Source organism: Halyomorpha halys, unplaced genomic scaffold (assembly GCF_000696795.3).
Source record: "Halyomorpha halys isolate HHAL.00 unplaced genomic scaffold, Hhal_1.1 Scaffold222.1, whole genome shotgun sequence".
Classification (NCBI taxonomy): Eukaryota; Metazoa; Arthropoda; class Insecta; order Hemiptera; family Pentatomidae; genus Halyomorpha; species Halyomorpha halys.
In genome coordinates, this window is record NW_027115668.1 from 20,223 (window position 1) to 43,956 (window position 23,734).

Below are 23,734 nucleotides of genomic sequence, written 5' to 3' on the forward strand. Positions count from 1 at the left end.
ATATACACACGCCCGTTCCCTCGTCACACACACTCAAAAACGCACAACCAACCTGTATATAGTTCTCTCTACATATATAGAGTAAAGTTCAGAGTTTAATAACCACGTCGCGCGGAACAAGTTCAAAGTGCAAAATCCCTTTCCAACGCCACCAAACAATATTACGGGCATTGAAACGTTTGAATCAAAGCGTTACTACTTTACATCTCTTCATCCTCCTCTGCTCATATTTTTTTGAGTGGAAATTTTCCACTCACACTATCTATCACCACTCTAAGTATGTGTAAAGAAAGGAAGTCTTTCGAGGTACAAAATTAATTAAAGATAATAAAAAAATATTGATTATAATTATTTAAGTATTAAGTATATCATCGTTTAAACTATGATAAATCGTAACGTCCGAGTATTACACAACTTCGACTTACCACCATACACAAAACCCCATGTTTTGTGTAGATTGGTGGATTCGTGTAGAAGTCATAGCTATTTTTTTTATTTTCTAAGAAAAAAAAAAAACCAAGACCAGGGAATAGCACAAATAGGGACACAAATTTTTTTTATTTTTCTGTTGGTATGACTGTTTCATTCATATTTTAGGGTTTTTCGAGGTGGGAACGAAACATCAAAATTTCCTACCAAGAATTCAAAAGATAATGAAGTCATGATGCAATCTGCTAGTCTCGGTATTTTCCGCTCGAATCGGTTGACTCTTTTTATCTCCTTTAGTAATTCATTACTTTTAAAAATATTTTTGTATATACGCACACATTTTTTTTTAAACTGCAAACAATGTTATAGGTTGTTTATTTCAAATTAACAAAATTAGAGGTACTATAGAGAAATATTTTTTAAAATTCATCATTTCTAACCTACTCCCCTCTCTTTTCTCAGTTTGCCGGTGTTCCTCAAGGTAGTATTTAGGTCCATTCTCTATTCTGTTTAAACTACTGATATACCAACCCATCCTAACAACATATGCTGATGGCACATGTGTACTGTCTGTAAACAAGGCCCTAGTAATGCATCACAAACTCTACAGACACATAACATCCATTGAAGAATGGTAACAAAACTGGTTAATCAAAATACTTCCTAACAAATCCCACCAGATCACCTTTACTCTACGTCGTAAACCTCTACCCTCCTGTCCTACAGTATTCTTCTTAAACATTCCACTAAGGCCTGTTGAACAGATTCCCTACTTGAAAAGACTGAAACGACAAGAAACTGCTCGGAAATTTCGATTGCTTCAACACCTACTTCACACACGCTCTAAGCTTCCCATTCACTACAAAAAAAGTATTATATTATATGCTAATCCGACCAATTTGTACATACGGAGTTTAGCTCTGGGGCTCTACCAAACCATCCAATTCCTCCTGTATCCAATCCTTAAAATCCAAATTCCTCCGTAAAATCCTTGGTGCTGCTTATTACGTCACAAATAAACTCATCTAATGACCTTCTTATTCCTTTGGTTGCATATGCGTAGATTGCATAAATATGCGTCTTTTCATTCCAAACTCCTTACCCATCCTAACCTATTAGTTCTTAATCTCTCATCTTCCAAGAAGATGGTCACGGGACATTCTAATTTAAATTAATGTGTGAAGTACCACCATTGGATGATTCCTTCCCAAGATTTTCAAGTGTTTAAAACATTCATCCAATTTACTTATTGTATTTTGTTTGTATAATTTTAAATTACAAGAAATATATTTTTAAAAATCCATAATTTAAGCCGTCAGACTATGTCAATGAGGTTAAAACCATGCTAAAATACAATTCAATCATACATTAACTTGCGGAGTTCAATCAAAATAGTTAAACCCGTTTTATAGAGAGTAGAAAAAATATGAGAAATCAATTCAATAAAATGGCGCTTATAGTCGATCTAATCGAAAAAGTTGCTGTCACATTCACACATCCGCCTTGAATGTATAATTTTAGTTTTGTACTACTTTTCATTTTTAAGCTAGGCTGTACACAGATACACATACCACTTTGCGAGACTTGGTTATTTAGACCCAGGAGACCCCAAACCATGTATTTAGGTCAAAAATTGGAGTTCGAAATTTAGTATGATCGCAATACTTTTTCTTTACTTCTTTGTTAAAATAGGAACTTGGAATCCTCAAACAAGACTGGAAATACAGGAAACTGCTCGTCGATTCCGAATATTACAGTACTTACTAGTCAAACGGTTTCGACCGTTCTTCCAATTCATTACAAAAGACTGATCTACATAACAATTATAAGGCCTATCTGGACTTACGGAGTTGAGCATTGGGGCTAAACCTTCGAATTCCTCTCGTATCCAATCCTTACAATCCAAAATCCTCAATGCTCCTTGCTTTGTCAGAAATAAAATCATCCATAACAACCCTAATGTTCCGTATGTAACCAATTTAGCCCGAATCAGATATCAATCCGTCCATTATATACTCCCTAACCATCAAAACCTTCTAGTTTCTAACCTTGCTTCTTCTTTTATTCCTGACAATCCTCCTAGTCGCCTGATATGATGTCCTCAATACCTTCTAGTGTAGAAATATTATTAGAGTGCTTCCAATTCTCCTTGCCTCTATCACTCCATTTTGATCTTACATCAAATTTACTTAATGTGTTTTTATATAAATACAGTTGTAAATAGCTATAAATAAATTTTAAAAAAAAAGTCGAAAAACTATCTAAGTTCATATCCAACAGAGCTATGTTCCGTACGGTGCACAGTGGTGGAACGTGTGAAAAAAACCCCCTCTACAATGAAATATGTCTAAACATGTTAATAATTGTGGTTTCTTACACTCAAATATCTATGAAGGGAATTCACCGTAATTAGTTGTCCCATCAAACAATATTTGAACCGTAAAAAGTGAGAAAAATGGGAAAAAGTGAGTTTTTACTGTTTGTTGTTATTTTGTTTTGAACAATCCAGCAAAACTATTTCAGACAAATTAATGCGAGAGAAAGTTATTGTACTAAGTAATTTTTCAAAAGCAAGTTTGTTCTTGAAATATTTTTTTCTAAATTCCTTTCTTTTCTTCGGCGACTTCCACTTTAACACTGAAAAAAATCGTTTTTGCACATTTTTGGTAGACCAGAAAGAATGACCTTTATTGACCTTTGTGATGATACTATTTTCTTATTCAGCCGTATGAAATCAACAATAATAAAATCTTCTATGAATCAGAATAATATTTTATTTATAGAAAAAAAAAACTTTTAACTAAGGAAAAATTAAGATTTGTATTTTTACAACTGAAAATATTATCAAAATAAATGCATTCCCTTGAATTCAGAACTGTGGGGTGTGTTACCAGAACGATTGAGGTATTGCAGCTTAAACGATTATATTTTGATTATTTATAGGGAAAAATTTGTTTATTAATAATTATTCCAATATTCAATTTTCTTTGGCCTCCTTTTTAACTATCCATATTTTGTGATATTTATGATTCTTCATAAGTTTAAACCTTTAGCACTATCACTTGGGCTGTTCCTTTTTGTAATTTTAAAAATTTGACTAATCAAAGTATGATTGTAAGGATGTAATTAACTAGGAAACTAAATAAAATATTATATGATCCTGAAGATGGATCAAGGACCCGAAAACGTCGAAGAAAAATAAATAAGAAATTCTGGCAATAAAAAAAGAAGATATGATTTCACAAGTATTAATATGTTAAATAAATACTCTTAAATAAAAAAAATCAAAATTAGTTTTATTCCAAGATTTTTTTTCTTCCTTATTTCTTTGAAAAATGAAATAATTAGGGGTTGAAATAGGGATTCATTGTCTATACAAAGGAATGAAGAGATTCTATTTACTCTCCTTTTTCAAGGTTTAGTGTTTCTAGCTTAGTAGAGAGCCTCAGGTTTTATTGGCTTTAAATTTTGAACTTTAATCTGTGCTCGCGTGACGACAAAGGGTTCTCCTCATCCATTGTGCAAGAAAATGAAACTAGCCTTTTTACTGTTTGCCAACCCCCGGTTGGAATTGAAACCGTAAATAGATTTCTTTCTCTGAAATCCTATTGGGTATAATATAAAGTAATAATTGTTAGTAGCAAATCAGGCTATCTTCCAGCTATTCAAAGCTTGAATGGATTAGTTCTTGAATATTTATATAGATAATAATTCAAAAAAGAATAACTATTATTTTCCCAAAATATCATTCAAAATTCTAATCTTTATGAACGCATCTAAAGGCAAATTTAATAATTTATTATAGAAAGTAAATCTATACCACTACAACCCATGAAGGGTCAGGGGTACAGTACGTTGTAAGGAAGTACTCTATGAAAGGCCAACGGTTGTGTATGGAACTGATTTAATCAGAAACACGCTTGACCTCCAAATTTTCCTTAGTAAAGGATACCCACTCTATGAGGCTGGGTGGACCACGGAGGACCCTCGAACCCACAAGGTTTACTCACAGCTAGAATAACAGAGTAAATAATTACTTACCATAGCCGGATTGGAGTTAGTAGCACTTCTATCCATAGTTTATTATATTTTATATAATGTATAATATGTTTATAGGATAATATATGTATATTATAAGATAATTTGTTATATTTTAAAAATTTATTAAATCTGACATTTGTAAAGTGTGGATAGAAATATGAAGATAAAAAACGATAATTTATATCTGCATCAGATTAGATCTTATTTGTTTGTCCTTATTTATAATTTATATCATTTGCCGTTGTTCTATATTATTTTTTATTGTATAAGCAGTTTTTTTTTTTTTTTTTATTTACCCACCTAAATATGATTTTATCAAAATTGAGATAAACATAGTTTTTTAAGGTACATTAGCATTCAAGATTTTTTTTCAATTCTTTAAAATTTTACATTTAACATTAATTTAGTTTATTTAAAATTTTTATTTTATTCTAGTCAAATAGGTCTTGTCAAAATCAACATTTTCAATAAAAATTTAAAAGAAACATTTTATAATGCTGTCATGATAAATTTTAAATAATAGCTTTTCAAAAATTAGTGTATTGACCTTTGGTAGAAAACTCCTCAAATGTCTTTCAAAGCTTATCCAACATGAAATTTATTTATTACCCATCTCATGTTTTTACATAATTTTATTCTACGAATTTTATCCTTTATTCTATTACGACTTGTAACGTGGAATAATTTTTGTTCAAAAAACCACTTCGCATCTTCATTTTTGAGCTTATTCTCAGCGTCTCTATTAATCTCTGCGACCTGTTTAGTAATATTTGAATTTGTCTGAGGATTTTTTAAATTTTATATTGGCTAAACTCCTATTCATGCGGATTAAATAATTCAGAAAATCGCTAATATGTGAAATTTTAAGTATATATATATATTTATCAGTACTTCAGTATTAAAATAAGATTTGTAACTTCAAACAATATTGTGATTTTATACTACTTTCCAGACCTCTCCGTATTAATTAAATTTCGTTCCGATAACCAGTCAAATGTAATTTTCGTTTCAAAAGTCATTCTTTTGTCAACAACTTTTTACGATTAAATAACTACAAAAAAATATTGCAATATTTTTTATAGTATTTTAGAAAACGATTTCTAATCAAATAGACCGAGTTACTGACTTTTATGTTTTCTGAAAAATTAGGTTTTATCATTTGGGTGGTCTTTAGAAATAAAATACTTATATATTGCTCGATTTTTTTTTTTTTTTTTTTCAGAAGTGTACATACATTTTTTCGATTCTCATATTTCAAGGAAGTAGGTACATCCTTCTTAACTTATGATTAGTTTGATTACACCCAACGACGCTTCAGGCTCAATAGTCCTTTTCCAAGTATTATTCTTTCGTATTAGTTATCTATTAAAAATCGTACAGTTTATGCTAAAATATAAATTTTTTAACAATAATTATACATTTCCACATACGTAAGCAGTGTATTAGTATGTATATAACAAAGTAGTGGATTGAATTTGATGTTTTTTTACTGAATAAATATCACTGAAATCCCCAACTTTCTTCCACAGTCTTGAAGAATTGGAAGAGCCGTTTTCGGAATACAAGTTTGCCATGGAAAATATTTAAGGTATTCGTAAGCAAAAGTATTGAATTTATATGGGAACATCTAGGTTAGGAAACAATCTGCACAATTTTGAAAACTCCACAAAAAGAGTAACGGGAATACTTGCCTATCACATTGGCAAAACAACTACTTAATGTTTGTTCTAGCTTATATGAAGACAGGCCGACAAGGAACCAAATTTGTTCTGTATAAAAATCTGAAACGTAAAATAAGAGTGAAAATTTTCGATTATGAGGAGAATTTCCTTTTTTCATTTCATGCATGAATACAAAATTTTTGAAGTAAAGAATAAAGAAAAATACTCCTTTACATTTTTTAAAATTATCCTTGCGTTTTCTTACTCATACTTTTTATACAACACTGTTTACTTTATTAAATCAATATTCTTTTGTATTGTTGTATTATTTGTATGACTGGTATCTTAAAATAAAATTGAAATAACAAATATATAATGAATTACAGCATTTACTTAGCACAGTTTTTCTTATTTCCCTGCATGTATGACCACATTTTTACATTTTTTTAACTCGACAATGGCGCCGTAAATTTTTTAGCCCAACAAGAGTGGCGTGAAATTTTTTCAAACCCTAAAATGATCTGTATTGTTTTAGTATGTATACTGTATGTATGAAGTATACTAGTTTAAGATTATATGATTATTATTTTTTCTCTATGTAATATCGCCATATTCTTACCTCTTAACTAATCACGTATCTGCATTATTTAATCCGGGCGAAAGCCTATAACTGAAAACTCAGCACTCTTTTAAAGGCTATATTTTATTATAATTTGTTAGATTTAGATTTTTGACTGCAACCCAACTATCATATTTTCGTTTAAGAACTAACTTAGTTTTGCGATCAATTTATTTTGGCACAATATTGTTTTGTTTTTTTTCAGATCCAGGTAATTGTTATAAAAAATCTATTAAAAGTGATCCATAGAATTTATAGTAAATAATTTTTTTAAAAGTTTTATATTTAAAAATATCTTCACAATTAGGAATGGTATATTTCATATCGATTTAGGTTTTTTTCACAGCCCGCTGGACTCTAGCCGCGCCCGATGATACCAGAGAATGAATGGGATCCGCTAATACCTTTGGCCCCATTCCAGTTCTGATGGACCCTCATCAGCGATGTTTTCGACTTGCAGCTTCAGAACACTGTTCCGTACCTCAAAGAACATTTTCTGTGGTAGGGGGCTCACCATGAGCATGGCTGTAATTCTATTAAGAACCCATATTTCGCAGCTGTTCCTAAAAATTATAAAAACAGAGACAAGAAAAAGGAAAAAGATTATAAAACCAATTTACTAAGATCAGATAAGCGGTTATTAGTATTTTCATGAATTTACCGTCATAACAATAATGTGAGAATACTGTTGTACTAGGTATAGCTTGATAGTTGATATTACATGTTACGGCAGTGAAGCTACTTTCAGTACTATAGTAGTAAGTTGTTAAAGGCACGTGACCACTCACTTTTTTGCTATATAAATGTATATATCTTATTTATTAAGTTATGTATTAAAAAAATAATTAAATCTGTACCGGTACAACCCATAAAGGGTTAAAAGTGCAGTACTTTGTAAAAAAAAATACTATTACGAGGCCAAAGATTGTGCAAGGAGGTGATTTGGTCATAATTATTACCCAATTAAGGGTATCCACTTCATGAGGCTGGCAGGACCTCGGAAGGCTCCTGAACCCACGGAGCTGCCTGACGGCTACAGCGAAACATAAAATAATTATCTACCACAACCGAATTGGAACCGAGGTCTTTGGAGCCTTACACTGAGCAACCTGCTTCTGCAAGTTGTGTATTAGTATAGTAGAATAAAAGAATATAAAAAAAATATTTAGACTTCTTAATCAGTAACTGCAGATGACAAAATTTCTTAAATGAAATGGATAAAATTGATGATAAGGGATTATAATACTAGAAGATGTGGAAAACATCCGGAAAAGTTAAAATAAAAATATAGATTATTAAATAATACTCTGAAGGAAGTTTTTTTCTCCTCACTATCTTCAAACTTATTTTTTTTTTAAATTTATTTATTTATTGACATTTACAACTGTATATAAAATACAACAAGTAAATTTGAAGTAAGACCATAATCATATCATTAGCATGTAGAGAAACTACCCAGTAGTAGAACTCTAAAAACATTTTACAATATAAGATTACGAGGCCATCTTCTTTTCAGGCGCCTCGGAGGATTGCCGGGAATGGAAGAGGAAGCAAGGTTAGAAACTAGTGGGTTTGGGTGTTTATGTCGGGTACGGGCTAGACCGGTTACATAAGGAACATTTATCTCTTTATGGATGGTTTTATTAGTAACAAAATAAGGAACATTGAGGATTTTACGAAGGATTTTGGATTGTAAGGATTGGATACGAGAGAAATTTGAAGGTTTAGTGGAGCCCCAAAGCTCAACTCCGTATCTCCAGATGGACCTCATTATTGTCATGTAGATCAGTCTTTTTGTAATGAGTTGGAAGTTTAGACCGTTTGTCTATTAAGTGCTGTAATAGTCGGAATCTGCGTGCAGTTTCCTGTCTTTTCAGTCTTGTGTGAGGATTCCAGGTTAGTCGTTTGTCAAGGTCTGTTCTACAGGGGTAAGAGCCACATTATTAAAGTATACTGTCGGGTAGTCAGCAGGCTTACGACGAAGAATAAAGGTGATTTGATGGGATTTGTTTATATCCTCCAATTTCGACACCATTCTTCGAGGGTTGTGATATAGGACTGGAGAGCTTGGGATGCAATCAAAGGGCTATGGTTAACTGTGAGCACACATGTATCATCAGCATACGTGGTAAGGGTAGTGTTAGGAGTTGTTGGGATGTTAGCTGTATAGACGGTGTAGAGGATGGGACCGAGGATACTAATCTTAACTCATAAAAAATAAACTACAAGTTTGTAACATCTTTCATATGTTGTAAACTTTCAAATTGAAAGTTCTCTCTCTTTTTTTTTTTCTAATTCAAACTATCGACGTGATGAGTGTTCTATATACTTTTTTGTTTATTGAAGTCATATCTCTAGCATCAATATGACTGTGTTTTAGGTCCCGATGACGCCACAATTGTTAACTGTAATTTGAAATAATAGTAGAGTCTTCTTAAAATTATTTTATATATTTAAATTAGATTTGAATGAATCTATTTTAAAATTAAAAAAAACAAAATGTTATAACAAAAATATTATTTGAGCTTCTTATGTAATTTTACCTCATGTCAAAGTCTATCCCCACCCTTATGAAATCAGCTGTGTCCTAAGATACGCTAGTTTTAGCTTATAACAGCTTTAATATCAGCTTACTACCTCTATATTTTTCATTTTATTTTATACGCTCTAAAGAAACGGATAATATTTGACAGTTTGAAGTGCTTCTTTACACCGCCATAACTAGGTCATGAGGAAAATAGAATGGCTTTATTGCTCTTTACAGGGAGCTTTTTAAAACAGCTTACCTAATCTACATTCCATCATGTTAATCCATCCAAATTCCAGCTTTGTTTTACTTGAAAGCAGTATTTTAACCTTTCAGGGCTTTGAGATAGTTATTAATTTGAGAAAATATATATTCCTCGAGCTCAAAAACTAGCATATTAAGTTAGGAACAGTTATTGTATACTTATGACATTAATAAAAAAATAATTATAAGCAATGATCATAAGCCTGCGCAGCATATTCTCTCCCCTCTCCTTCCCCCAGGTACTTCTCAAACACTAAATCAGTTCACATGCAAATGAGGAGCTCTAGACCTTAATGCATCTTGTTCATTTATAATTTTATCAAATATTAACATTTTAATTTGAAGATAATCCTGAACGAAATTTATTTTGTAATGATCAAAAAAACTTATAATAATATATTCATATAAAAGGCCCACCCGACCCAGCCTTTAAATTATATTGTTAATCATTATTCATCTACTAACATAAACTAACTTAGTTGCCCCTTTAGGGATTAAGACTTCGTTTTAGACAATTATACCAGTATGCTAACCCGTATGCTAAATGTCTTTTGTAACATAACCAGTTTTTCCTCAGTATTTTTTAAGAATATTTTTCAGTTTACAATAAAGGACTCCCGGAGTAAATCACCGGCTCTATAAACCATTGACAAAAAAAAAAATGGTTCAAAAATTTTATATTTAGATTTCTGGCCAAAAATAATTTCCAAATTCCGGAGCAAATACTTTTTTTCTGAAGCTTATCAAATTAGAAACCTTTCAACTCTATTTGGCTGGGTTGTAGAAGTGTTGGTTTCCTAGTCCTAGCCAATGTAACATCTTGTAAATGTTTACATTTTTTTTTACATCACCAATGACAGTAATTGCTGGAATAAAGAAAATAAATTAAATACTTTCAGGAGTCATACTCGTGTATATGACTGTGTGTGTGTTTTTTTTACGTTGGTCGGTGGTAATCTTCAAAAGACACGGATAGGCCCGTACCTATCCGAGTGTGGGGTTTTTACCCACTAAAACCACCGCCCTACACTTGTTCATTCCTCTACACGGAATCGACGCTAGACATTACCTTATGGAGGAAAATGGCTGAGTGCTGTCTCGCTTTCTTCGCATGGTTTTCACGTTTCCACGCACTTGTCACTTTTTCTAGCCCTCTCAACCTGGAGGACGACTGTGGTGAATCTCTTCACGGCGTTCCAAAAACCACGTTTTCTGGTGCGATGCGTCCTCCACGCACTCTCTGCAATTCACTTCTCTCCTGAGCAAACCTAATACAAGCAAAAAACACGTGCTTCGCTGTTTCCTCGACAGTCTGACATCCAAGGCATTCTGCGGTGTTGTCCAGTTTGAATCGGTACTGGTAGGTTCTAAAGCATCCATCTCCGGTCAACAATTGGGTTATGTAAAAATCCACCTCACCATGCTGGCGGCCATACCACGAGCCCACATCGAGTATTAACCTGTGAGCCCACCTCCCGGAATCTACAGCCACCCAACGCTGCTGCCACTTTTCGATTGTAATTGTTTGCTCTTCTCTAGAACGTGTATGCGTCCATAGTGCCTGTTTCTTTCTTCAACATGGACTTCCAAAGGCAGTATTCGGGCTGTCACGCACACCGGCGTGATATACTCTGTGTCAACATTAAGCGGAGATGTGCATCGATTATGACTCCTAGGTATTTTAAGCAAGACTGGGAACGAATTTCGTGCCTATCCACCAATGGTCTCAGTTTGCTTCCTGCTAGTTACTAGGAGAACCTCGGTCTTGAGATCTGCAAGTTGTAGGCCTACCTAAGACAGCAAGCCTCGGACCGTAGCAACAGCATGGTTAGCGATGAGGATAACTTCTTTCAAGTACTTCGCTGTCACTACAACTGTAACGTCATCTGTGAAGCCCACAACTGTGGTTCCCTCCGGCATTGTCAATTTGAAGATTGCGTTCTTCAGAAGAGACCCTAATACCGAGCCCTGTGGGACCCCACCAGTCACCTTGTATCTCCTTTGGCCAATGTCTGAAAAATAAAGCAGAACTCTATCTTTGAAGTAGTCTGTGGGAACTCTCATAAGATAGGCTGGCACCGCCATAGTCCGTAGATTATCTATTATACAGGTCCATCTTGCAATGGTAAAAGCATTCTTAACGTCTAGAGTATTGCTGCGTAACACTTAGTACCTCTCCTCCACCTTGCTCCTGCAATTGCTGTGCGGGCCATCTCGACTACCAATCCAACATCTATCGTGGATTGCTCTTTACAAAATCCGTATTGAGCCCGCGAGAGGCCATTAACTCCCTCCGTGAACTCTTGTAGCCTGAGGGAAAGGATTTTCTCAAATGCCTTACCCATAGTGTCCAATAAGCAATTTGGACGATAGGTTGACGGATCTCCCAGTCTTCCCTTACTCTTTGGAATAAATACGAGGCGCTGTCTCTTCCAAGATTTCGGAATTGAGCCTTCACGAATACAAGAATTGAAGAGATCGATGAAAAGATCCGGCCGTTTCCCGAGAGCCACATTCAAAGCTACATTAGGAATTCCGTCCAATATTGGTGGCTTGCCATGTTGTAGGTCCGAGGCGATGTCCTCTATCTCTTCTTGCATGATTTATGGAAAATCTTTTGTCTATACTTTCAGTAGTATTCGCCTGTTCAGGGAATAGTGTTCTGACAATACTTTCTACAATATTCGATGTCGTGAGGAGCTCCATTGTGCCTTTACATAGTTTCTTAAGTGTTATTTTGTAAGGTCTACTCCGTGGGTCTGCATCCACCTCATTACAGAGTTCTCTCAAGCACCTTCGTTTCCTTTCTTGATGGCTTGTCGGAGTTCCTTCTAGCTCTCTTGAACTCTTCTTGAAGCACAGAAAACTCCGACAGACGTCTCACTCGCTGGTAACGTCTTCTTGGTTGCAACACCGGCGAAGATTGTCAATAGTATCCGTCCACCAGTACACTGATGAATGATGTTTGCCATCATAGCTGCATCAACGGGTCATAGCTGCATCACAAGCCCCAGATATAAAAAAGGTCAGTATACACGCCTTTTCCTTGGCTAACCCTTTCAATTCACTCACCCTCTGGCATTAAAGTGAATGAAGCGTCATCAAAAGTTTTGTATTCCATTAGTCCTCCATCGACAACTCTTCTTTCTTGTTGGCGTATGTAGCGTTATCAATATAGCCTGGTCTGTGCGTGTGTGGTTTGTGAGTGAGTGCGTGGGTGCGTACCTGTATATGGACGGAATAAAACTGAAATATATAAAAAAAAAATTATATAAGTAATTGTAAAAAATATGTGTCTAATGTGGTCCTTAACATTTTTTCCTCAATCATTTTAATCGATATTTAATAATTAATTATGAATTTCTCTAAAACCAAACAACTACAATAAAAAAAGTGTTTCATATAAACTGTAATTTCATTTAAACCAGAGTTAGCGTAAACAATTTTTAAAGAATTTTCGGTTATGTAGGTTGTATTTTCTTTCTGATTAAAAATTTAGAATCATATATTTTTTAATTGAATCCATGGGCGTTTTTTTATAATTTAAATAGATTGTTTAGATAGTATTTCTCCTTAGTAACTCTGTTTAGCAGGAAATGCGAATATAACGGAGGCCACTTGTTATTTTTTACTTATTTGTCAAAACATTTTTTTTAAAATTATTTCATAAAATAATTAATGACTCTGTTGGAACTACTTGGGATCGAAGACCGTTTGTTTATCAGGGCCTTCGTGCCCGGAATGGTGAGGGCAGGAAGAGATATGAAGGGAGAAATGACAGCGTTTGGTTTTGAAACCGGAAATAGATAGATGTGTCATTGGAACAGTTCTGTCCCGATGGGGAGGGGCAGGGAGACACAACTTTTTACATCCATCATCCTTAAACCTTCTAATCCCCGGCTAAAACCTATTTCACGCCCCACGCTCACGTTAGAGTTTTAGCCTTCTCCGGCTTTGGAAGCCTATTTTATCTTATTTTTACATTGAGAAAAGGCGAAGAGGTCTTACTATGCAAATGTATGGAAGTTAAATTTATCATCGGTCGATAAATGATAACGTCAGCCTGAATAATAAAAATAACACCAAACTTACCATAAGTCGCCTTTGTTCCATAGAAATATTACGGAACACGATGCAGAGCCGTTTCCAAGGAAGTTGTATTGGAGGTTTCCTATTCCCTTCTCTCCTCACTTATTTAAAAACCCTAAGTAGAGAGATCTGAAAACTTACTACCAACTGTAAGAATTTTGGTCAAATATTTAATTCAATCAGTTACTTATATTGAAAACCCATACCAAAACGACTTTAGTTAAGAAATTAGGATTTTATATGTTATATGTTCATTTGGTAAATGAACTGTAAAATCTTTATATAAGATTTTATATAAATATCTTTATATCTTTATATTAGATTTTATATGTTATATGTTTATTTGGTAAATGAACTGTAAAATCTATATCGTTCTAAATGGGTGAAGTCTGTGGGCCACAAAGTGAGAAATGGAGCTACCTCAGAAATATATTTAAAAATTAGTTTGCTTTAAAGTGCGTTCTGAGCCAGTTTAATAATATTTATAATAATATTCTTTATTTATTCTGGAACTAGTCCCTTTAGAATAATACTGCAGGATTCCCACAAGAGACATCTGTACTTTAGAGTATGATACAAAATAAAAATAATAAAAAAAAAAGTACTTATAGAACATCGTTAAATATAACTAAAATAATAAATTGGATGAGAAAAAACAAAACAATAGTTAACAGAATATGTAAAATAAAACAGATAAATATAACGTTGATAAGAGGGAATAAAATATAAGTCTTAACATAAATTAAATGGCGATGATTACGTGTTTATTATAATAATGAAATATATATATATATATTTTCAGAGACTAAACCAAAGTAACTTAACTTAAGTGACTTATATAACCATTACCTAAGTTAATCGAAACCAATCGCCTATGAAAACCACGTCAGGAAACGCGCGATGTATTTCTTAAGTACATCGCGCGAGGCCTTGGACCTCCACGGTCTGACGCGCCAATGACAAAAAAAAATTATTTAAAATATTTTTTTCTCGTATTCTCCTTTTATTTTATTGAAAAAATAAATATATACTTATGTGAATGTGTAATATACATAAGAAAACGTTCTTTATTTGCCATATTGGTATTCTAAGGTAAATAGGCTGGGTCTACTGAAGGCGTGTTTTCACATCAGCAGCGGTATAGCCGAGGAATGATATAGAACGGGGTGGGACCGCTTCGCTGCTGATGTTGGTGATGAATTAGACTTCAGACTGCACACAAGTGCATTTTCAATAACGATAAGCCATATTGCGACCGTATTTTTCTGGGACATCCGTCCTCTTTTAAAGGGCTAACACAGAAGTGGACGTGGTCTAAAGCGATATGATAAGTAGTCACTGAACCGATGATCTGGATGAGTTCCAGTGGGCGCCGCTGGCCACCAACGTGGAACTTTCCAGGATATCTTGAATTCTGGGGAACGCTGTCGTAGCTCATCAGCTATGTCTTCTACAGTGTAATCGACATCAAAGCCGTATGAGACGAACTTATTTGACTTTTAGTTCCTGGTGGTGTGAAGGTATGAAACTGGACATCTGAGTTCGGGAGCAGCAATTAGGTGGCACTATATGATCCTTCACATTTTGGGGTTAGAAACTTTCTTGACGAGTTCGTCGAGAAGTTAATTATATTTATGTAACGTAACATCTTCTTGATGGATAGCTGAGAAATTGGTGGTGAGAAAATGATAAGAGTGGTCGTTTTACTGCTGGTTGATCCTTCAGGGAGAGTACACTATACCAGTTGTAGACTGATACTAAAGGATGTGTGCCTTTAGTACGGCAGTAGTAAGGATCAGGTCAGGTTCGGCAGTAGTAGTAGTAGTAAGAATCAGCTCAGGTACGGCAGTAGTAGTAGTAGTAAGGATCAGGTCAGGTACGGCAGTAGTAGTAGTAGTAAGAATCAGGTCAGGTACGGCAGTAGTAGTAGTAGTAAGGATCAGGTCAGGTACGGGAGTAGTAGTAGTAGTAGTAGTAAGAATCAGGTCAGGTACGGCAGTAGTAGTAGTAGTAGTAAGGATCAGGTCTGGGCCTGAAGGTCTACTTCTTATTGGTAGCTCCACACTCTTTTGGTTGTTTCATGTAGATCTTTATCTTGGCCCGTCTCTTCATTATCGCCGAAGAGACAAAAGCCACTACACACTGGTACTGGGACGCTCATAGTATTCGGAAGGAGGAGCTCGACACTTCAGTCACTAATTCACCATTTTAGTTTAGTACCACTCGTCAAGTCTAAATGTCAGTAAGGCAAAAAATGTCACTGGTCTAAAAATTGAATCTTAAATTTGAGACTAACCTGAAAGTGGGAACTAGTGGAGAGATGTCCACAACTGGACTCCTCTAACACAGGCATAACATAAGGATCACGATTCAGTTAGTGCTAACTGTTCAACTTCTTCTTGTCTCTGTTTTGATATTTTTTAAATAAACTATTTCGAAAAGACTAATTTTAACCTTTCGACAAACACTACGATAATCAGACCAATTTGGACATATGGAATTGAGCTCTGAGGCTCTACCAAACCATCAAATTCTTCCCGCATCCAATCCTTACAATCCAAAATCCTAGGTAAAATCCTTCATGCTCTTTATTACGTTACAAATAAACTCATTCACAAAGACCATAACATCCCATTCGTTGTAGATTTGGCCCAAAACAGATATGCGTCTTTTCATTCCAAACTCCTTACCCATTCTTAATCTTTCATCCTTAACAATCCCTGATAATCCTCCGACGCGTCTGAAAAGAAGATCGCCACGGGACCTTCTAATTTAAATTAATCCTTGAAGTACCACCAATGGGTGGTTCCTTCCCAAGATTTTCAAGTGCATATGAAACATACAACATATTTACTTATTGTATTTATTATTTGTACTTTATTATTGTATTTATTATTTTTACAGTTGTAAATCACATTAAAAAAAACAAAAAACCTTTCGACAACCGTATTTAACGAAAAAGGCTTTTTATTAAAAAACGCAACTTTTTTTTTTAACATATAAATTATGAAATGCACAATGAACTAAGTTTATATTTAAGTAATTTGTTTAAACTGAAAAAAAATTTGTTTTAAATGGCAGAAAGTAATTCTCTTCCGTTATCTCCAATAATACAGTATCTTAACTTTGCTAAAAGCTCCATTCTAATATCACATGATCTAATATTTAAACTTTGAAATTTGGGAAGGATGTAATGCGTTTACTGCTTCCAAATCTCCGATTTCTTCTTCAATTTCATTTGTTAAGACCTGACGAATCTTAGAACTTAAATTACTTCTAATTGTCTACATTTCACGTTTCGATAATTGCAATGTATTTTTTATTCGATTTACTGACGGTATCGATACTGTCATTCGGTAAAAACCGGAGTATCATGTTTGATATTTAGTCCATCACTACGGCTACCTCTGTTTTCGGGCCAATTCTATTTTCGTCTGATGTTATCGAAATATGGGTACTTTCCATTCGATATCGGATATCGATATTCTAGATAAATTGTCGCACCATTCCTAACTGAGTTTTGGTCGGAGGAAACGAGGATAGTTGAGGAACTGTTGGCAGGCAGCTATACCCTAACTTTAAATGACTTTATTCATTTCATTACTAATTTCTTTATTTACCTTTAGGCTCATAGTTCAGTTGAAACATAGGTTCACTGGGAAGTTCAATTTCCATTTATTTACTTGCATTCTTCATTCATATTTTTTTTTAGGACGAGAATCGGAAAATGTTCAATTATACATAGATTAAAGGAGATAACAAAATTATTTTCTCAAACAAAAAAAATATTTATTTATCCGAAAAAAGTGCCTACGAACACCGTCCACGGCTTTTCTCAGAAACTACTGGGCCGATTATTTGCCACCAAAGTTAGAGGTCACCTGACGATAATCTTTGACACTCTTCATTACAGTTCGCCTTTTCGTATCAAAATGGCAGTTTATTACAAGATTCCTTCGGCTATTTATAAAGATAAAGGAAAAATCCTCAGTCTTTAAGCGTCACTTTCTTAAAATATTACTAAAAAAAAAAAATGAAAGGAAAAAACAAAACAAATATTTTTTTTAGAATAATGAATATTTATAACGACTGAAAAAAGAAAAGAAAATTAATACTCTCTCAAATTTTTATTTCTTACATTTATAGATTCGTAGAAATTAAATGCCAGATATTTTAATATTTATTATTCACTGATTTGTTATTTCAAACAATAAAACATTATGTAATTGTGTGCAATATCTTTACGAGGAATCTAGTCCAACAGAAAAATTGTCAAAATATTTCTTATTTTAGCAATCCAACAATAATTTGTTCCAAATTAGTTTCAAATTAACAGTTTTTCATTATTTTAAGTATTTATAAATTGTAAATCTTCTCGAAAACATTTGAAACAATATTTATCTTTGTTATGAATGTTATGAAAAAAAAAGAACAGTAACTTTTTTTACAGCCCTCGTGGTGACGACACAATATATTATACAATATATCTCTTTTATTTCATAATAAAATTTACAAAATTAGTATTAGCTATACGTATCAGTTAACCGGCTCTGATAAATCATTATTTTCAAACTAGGTCTTGGAAAAAAAAAATGGGCGCAGTGCAGGCAAACATTTGTGTGGTAGACGGTAAATTGTGATAATATCAGATGATGATGAAAAGCTTGGCTGGAGTCCAAACTGCCCTTCGATAGCACCTCATCCACTGTCACGGCTGGATTTTATATTGTCCGTCGGCACTAACTATCGTCATTTGAACAGTAAAAAAAGTCCATAATTCTTTCTTCTGCTATCAGAGTTTATCATCTTACCTCACATTTAAAATCATACTAAAACGAATATGAAATCAATATTAAAATTAAAACTAAGGCAAATCAGTGGCGATATTAGCTGATGTGAAATTTATTTTATATCATAATAATATATATTTATATATATTATTACGAGGGCGAAACGAAGAATCTTGCGCTAAGGGAAGAACAGCGTCGTAAGGTTTCTGAATATAAAGTACCCAATACTTAAAATATTCGGACCGAAAAAGGATGAGGTAACCGGAGAATTTAGAAGGCTACTCAGCGCCGAATTTAGGTAACTTATGGTAGCGAAGCCTACAAAGATTTTTTAAAAAAAGAGATATTGCACTATCATGTTCATTTTAATATCATAAAAAGTAATACTTTTACGAAGATAAATGTCATAAATTACTTTATAGCACATTTAACTTCTTTTTTTTTTGACAAGGGAGGGGTATTGGGGGACAAGTCTGGCAAGTGGGCCTCCTGGTCCATATTGCTGACCCCTGGCGGATACCAGAGTTTCTGCCGCGTACTAACCAAGGTGTGAGTGTTAAGATTCATTTTTAGGGACCCCCGAAACATAAATATCAACTCTCCCAGGTAGGAATCGAACCCACAACGTTCCAAAGCATGGGCTCTGGGACCTACGCCCCAGCCCGCATGTCCGTCACGAGCCTCACATTAAACTAGCTTTGATTTGAGTGCTAATAGACATTTGTACGTCTCATGCTTCCTGAGATAATGATTTCTCACTGTAAATTTAAATACTTTACAACAATTTTTTTTAATGAAATGTTGCTTTTAATAAAAAACTGTAACTCGGGAACTAATAAACAGCTCTATTTGGGCTCATATTTTAGTGCATCTAATTTAAATGATGTATTAGATTTTTTAGTGTTATATGTATTTTTAAAGATATGGGACTCCAAATGAAAAATTAATCTTTATTAACGTTTTGAAACAGCTGCCGTTTTTTATTTGCCCTAAATATACTTGGCGGACTCATAAAATTACAAAATAGTAACTAAGCAAATCTATGCTTACATTAAAGTAATCCAATACTGGAGTTAGGTAACTGAGTTTCTTCTCCTCGTGATGTCTTCTACACCTAGTTCTAAGAACCTTACTTCGCAGTGTATACGATATATAAACTAAGTTCTTTTTCAAAAAAATAAAAACATGACAGTAGCTGAACAATATTAATTAAATGAAATGGCAATACTTCTATTAATAGCTCTTATTTTTTTAAAGATTAATAGCCCCCTCAAATATCTTAAATTTAATTATTGAAGTTGATTAACGTTTTATGTTTTAATAATTCAAATTATAGAAGTAGATTTGTACACAAAATTAATTAAATAAAACTTGTGTTGTGATTCTGTAGCTGAAACTATCATGGCAATTATGCTTTTCATTTAATAGAAACATTGAAATATTATCTAATTGCAACTAATTTACTAAAATATCAGTTAAAATGTTTTGAGTAAGTGCTGAGTAATAAATGATAAAAAAATATTAGTTAATAACATAGTTAATCAGCAAAAAATATTTTGTTTACAAAATATTGAGAATGAATAAAAAAAAAGAATAAAAATTATTGAATAATTAAAGTTAATCAAGCCAATGTAAGTACCACGTATAAGGAAAGAAATTTTTCCTTTTGTATATTTCATTATTGTTTTTATGGTTATTAGATTTGCTTTTAGCAATTGACTGGGGTTTACAATTGAGGTTTAGTCTCGTACATAAAAAGACATTTCCAACGATTTACAGTGTTATAATTATTAAATAATTTTAATTGATAATAATAAATTAGCAAAAAAATAATGATCAAAATAAAATATCTAAGAAATAGTACCTAAATAAATATGGAATTAAAGAATGAAATAAAAAAACAATATAATTAATATTTATAGAATAAATTAAATGAATAACTGACTTTTATAGGCTGGGCCTTGTGATAAAGTTGGATTTCCTACGTTATAAACATCTGAACGTTCAACTGCTGGTAAATAGAAATGGATAAATGGGTTTTTGATTAATTAATCTATTGATTCCTATTGTAATTCACAATGAAATTAGCTATTCATTATACACCTTGTGGCATCTAATGCGATATTTTAATCTTGTTTTGAAATAACTAATAAACAAGGAAACAATTATTTTTCTTATTTATTGCTATTTACAACTGCATTTATATAAAAATTCATCAAGTAAATCTGATGTAAGATAAAATAGTGTGATAAGGCATGTAGATAAACTACCCATTGGTAGCACTCTAATCATATTTCTACACTATTAGGTCTCGAGGCCATCTTCTTTTCAGGTGCCTCAGAGGATAAACTAATTATAAATGTTATGTTATTAGACATTTTCTGAACGATTGTAGGTTTAAAATTTATTTTTTAGAGGATCAGATTGAATCACATTCGGTTCAATTCAGAAGAAATTCAAGGATCTGGTGGATGCGCTCCAGTGCTTTTCTTATCTACGGAATCAGTCGGTTGTCTGATAGAGAGAATGATGGGTGTTTTCGGTTCCAGCAGACAGCCAAGCTTAATTGAAAGTTTTTAGAAAAATAAGTATAAATTCTATAACGGTGTATTCACGCAATTAAATAATTTTTGAGATGAAATTATTTGACTATTTTTTAAGATTTTTGTGGATTTTGAACATAAGAATTAATTATATTATTTCAATTTCTTGAGACAAGGTAATTATTTATTAAAGAAATCAAAACTTGTATCTTTTTTTGTCTCAACACACAATAAATGGTTTGTGTATATGGTAGTGATTTGGTGGATAATTTTAAAATAAGAAGATTTAGATATTTATGATTTTATATATAAAAAAAAAATAGATTTTTAACTTATAATTAATGAATGACCTGGGCAGAATAGCCTGCAAAAGAAATTTTAAATTTTAATGTGAGGAAGAAATTATAATTGAAGATGTCCTTGAGGATGGCTAAAATGGCCGAAACATTGGACTGGTGAAATAAAAAGTGTTGAGACAAAAAGGGATACAAGTTTTGATTTATTTAATACATAAGAATTAATTTTGGAGGTTCATAATTAATTAATTTACTTTGAAGCTAGATTGAGAGGCTGTATGCAGGTTGCAAGATAGGCGCGTAGCAATATCGGAGTCAATAGCTCTCGAAATGAGGTTCCTGAGTTAGCTGAAGACTGCGCTAAGGGTGTTCATTATGGCCGGTCTAATATTGGTCCACGGTGGCGTGGATCAGCACTGTTTGTTTTCCAGCTACTGACTGTTACTGTATTAAGCTTAGATGGTTCATCTCTTTTACAGGGAACCTTTTCATAATTAAATGTTATATATAAATTTTCGGCTAATTATGTCGTGATCAATATTGATGTTATTATAAAGTAGTTGAAACCCCGTATTATCCGGATACATGTGGCGTAGCTAGGAAGGAACGAAGGCAGGCTGCACAGCAGGCTACGAAGCACAATAAAGCTGGACAAAAGTAAAATTAAAGTGTTGTAATTGGAGAATTTCGTCAAAATAATTTGGTGAAATTGGTTTTGAACGGGCATCATTAGGAAAATGTGTGTAGACAGCGATATAGTTATTTTAAAATTGAGTATCAATTGAAATTAGAATTACTGGAATAATAATTATTTTAAAAAAAATCCAATATTCTGGAAAATAATAAAATAGACCAAAAAAAAAAGATTTTTTATTTTTTTAAAGTAACTTAGATCCGTTTTTATTTTTATTTAAATTTATAAAAGTAAAATTTTCAAGGAAACATAAGAAAATATCAGTTTCTTTATTGATTCGTCTTTGATAATCTTAATAATTTATCTTACATTGCCAAGTGTTCACATTACAATACAATGGACAATATATTTTTCGAATTCTACGATTAGAAAATAAATGGATTGGTATAGAATTACCCTTCTATAACGGGAATATATTTTGAACTAATTAAAACCGACTGGCCTAGCAAAATAGAATTTAATATTTTTTATGTGGAAACAAATTTGATACACTCGGGTTTTCATTGGGTTAAAAAAAATAAAGGAAAGAACTTTAACATATTACTTTATTTTCACAGTTATCGAATTACATTTCGCAATTTATTATTTAACTTGAAAATTCTAAGTAAACTTTTTATTACAACGTTACAAATTGTCAAAAAACAATTACTCACAACTATAAGTACTAATACACCTTGATACATAATCTTTCAGCGTATGGTTTTGAAGACTCTGTTTTGTTATTTATGGTTTTGTATATTTACCTGTGTTTTTCTTTCTTCTATCCTACTATAGACAAATACTATAAATTCCTACCTATAGGGGAGGCTTTTGCCAATAAAACTATTATTATTATTATTATTATTATTATTATAAATACTAATAGATATTTTTTTAAGCTCTGGGGATTTTTTTGTTATTTTGGGTCGTTGCTTTCGCATCTGTGTTGGCTCCGTCTTTCTATTTTTATTTATTTTTGGCCTCCACGTGGTCTTTCGCCAACTATACTGGCATTCGCTGTTGTGTAGAGGCGTCCTGATAGATTTCTTCGAGCCACATGTCTCGCCTTCATATCATGAGACATCTACTGACCGGTCTCTGCATCTAGTTCACAATCAGTTCCTCTCCTACATGTGTTAAGGCGCTGATCCGAGATCGCTCTTATAATTGTATGCATTGTGAATCATTGGGATTCCACTATTATTGGCAGAGAGAAGGCTCAGTTTTACGCTGGTCTATCTCAGTTCGACGATCATTTATAGGCATTACTATGGATCTGATGTATTTAATATATGTGTGTATATATATATATATATAAGTTACGGCCTGAGTGAGATGTCAGCTGACAACACTCCGGGGCATCCTAAGAGAAGAGGAGGGATCGATAGACTGCATAGCACTCTCAGCGACCATCTGCATGTGTATCAATTGGAAAAGGGATTGGAACCGGAGGAGGAGATGGAATGAGCAATTGCTGCAATCACACTACAATCACTCCGTTCATACGGCCATAGGGTTTGCGCTCTTCGAAATTCTTCTTGGCCTGCACGGACATCAGAGAGATTATAGAGACACGGTGAGTGGAGAAGAAGAAGTTACTAACAATAGTTTCGCCCTGAGAAAATTATGGAATAAGGTCAAAGTTCGTTATCGAGAAGGAAAAATGCAAACGAGCTTAGAGGAAAAATTTGAGCATGAGTGGTATGAGCTAATGGGTAACATCAAGATTGGGACCATAGTCTACAGGAAATTGTCTACCAAAAGGGGAAAGGAATTCCAGTGATATGAGGGTCCCTTCAGGG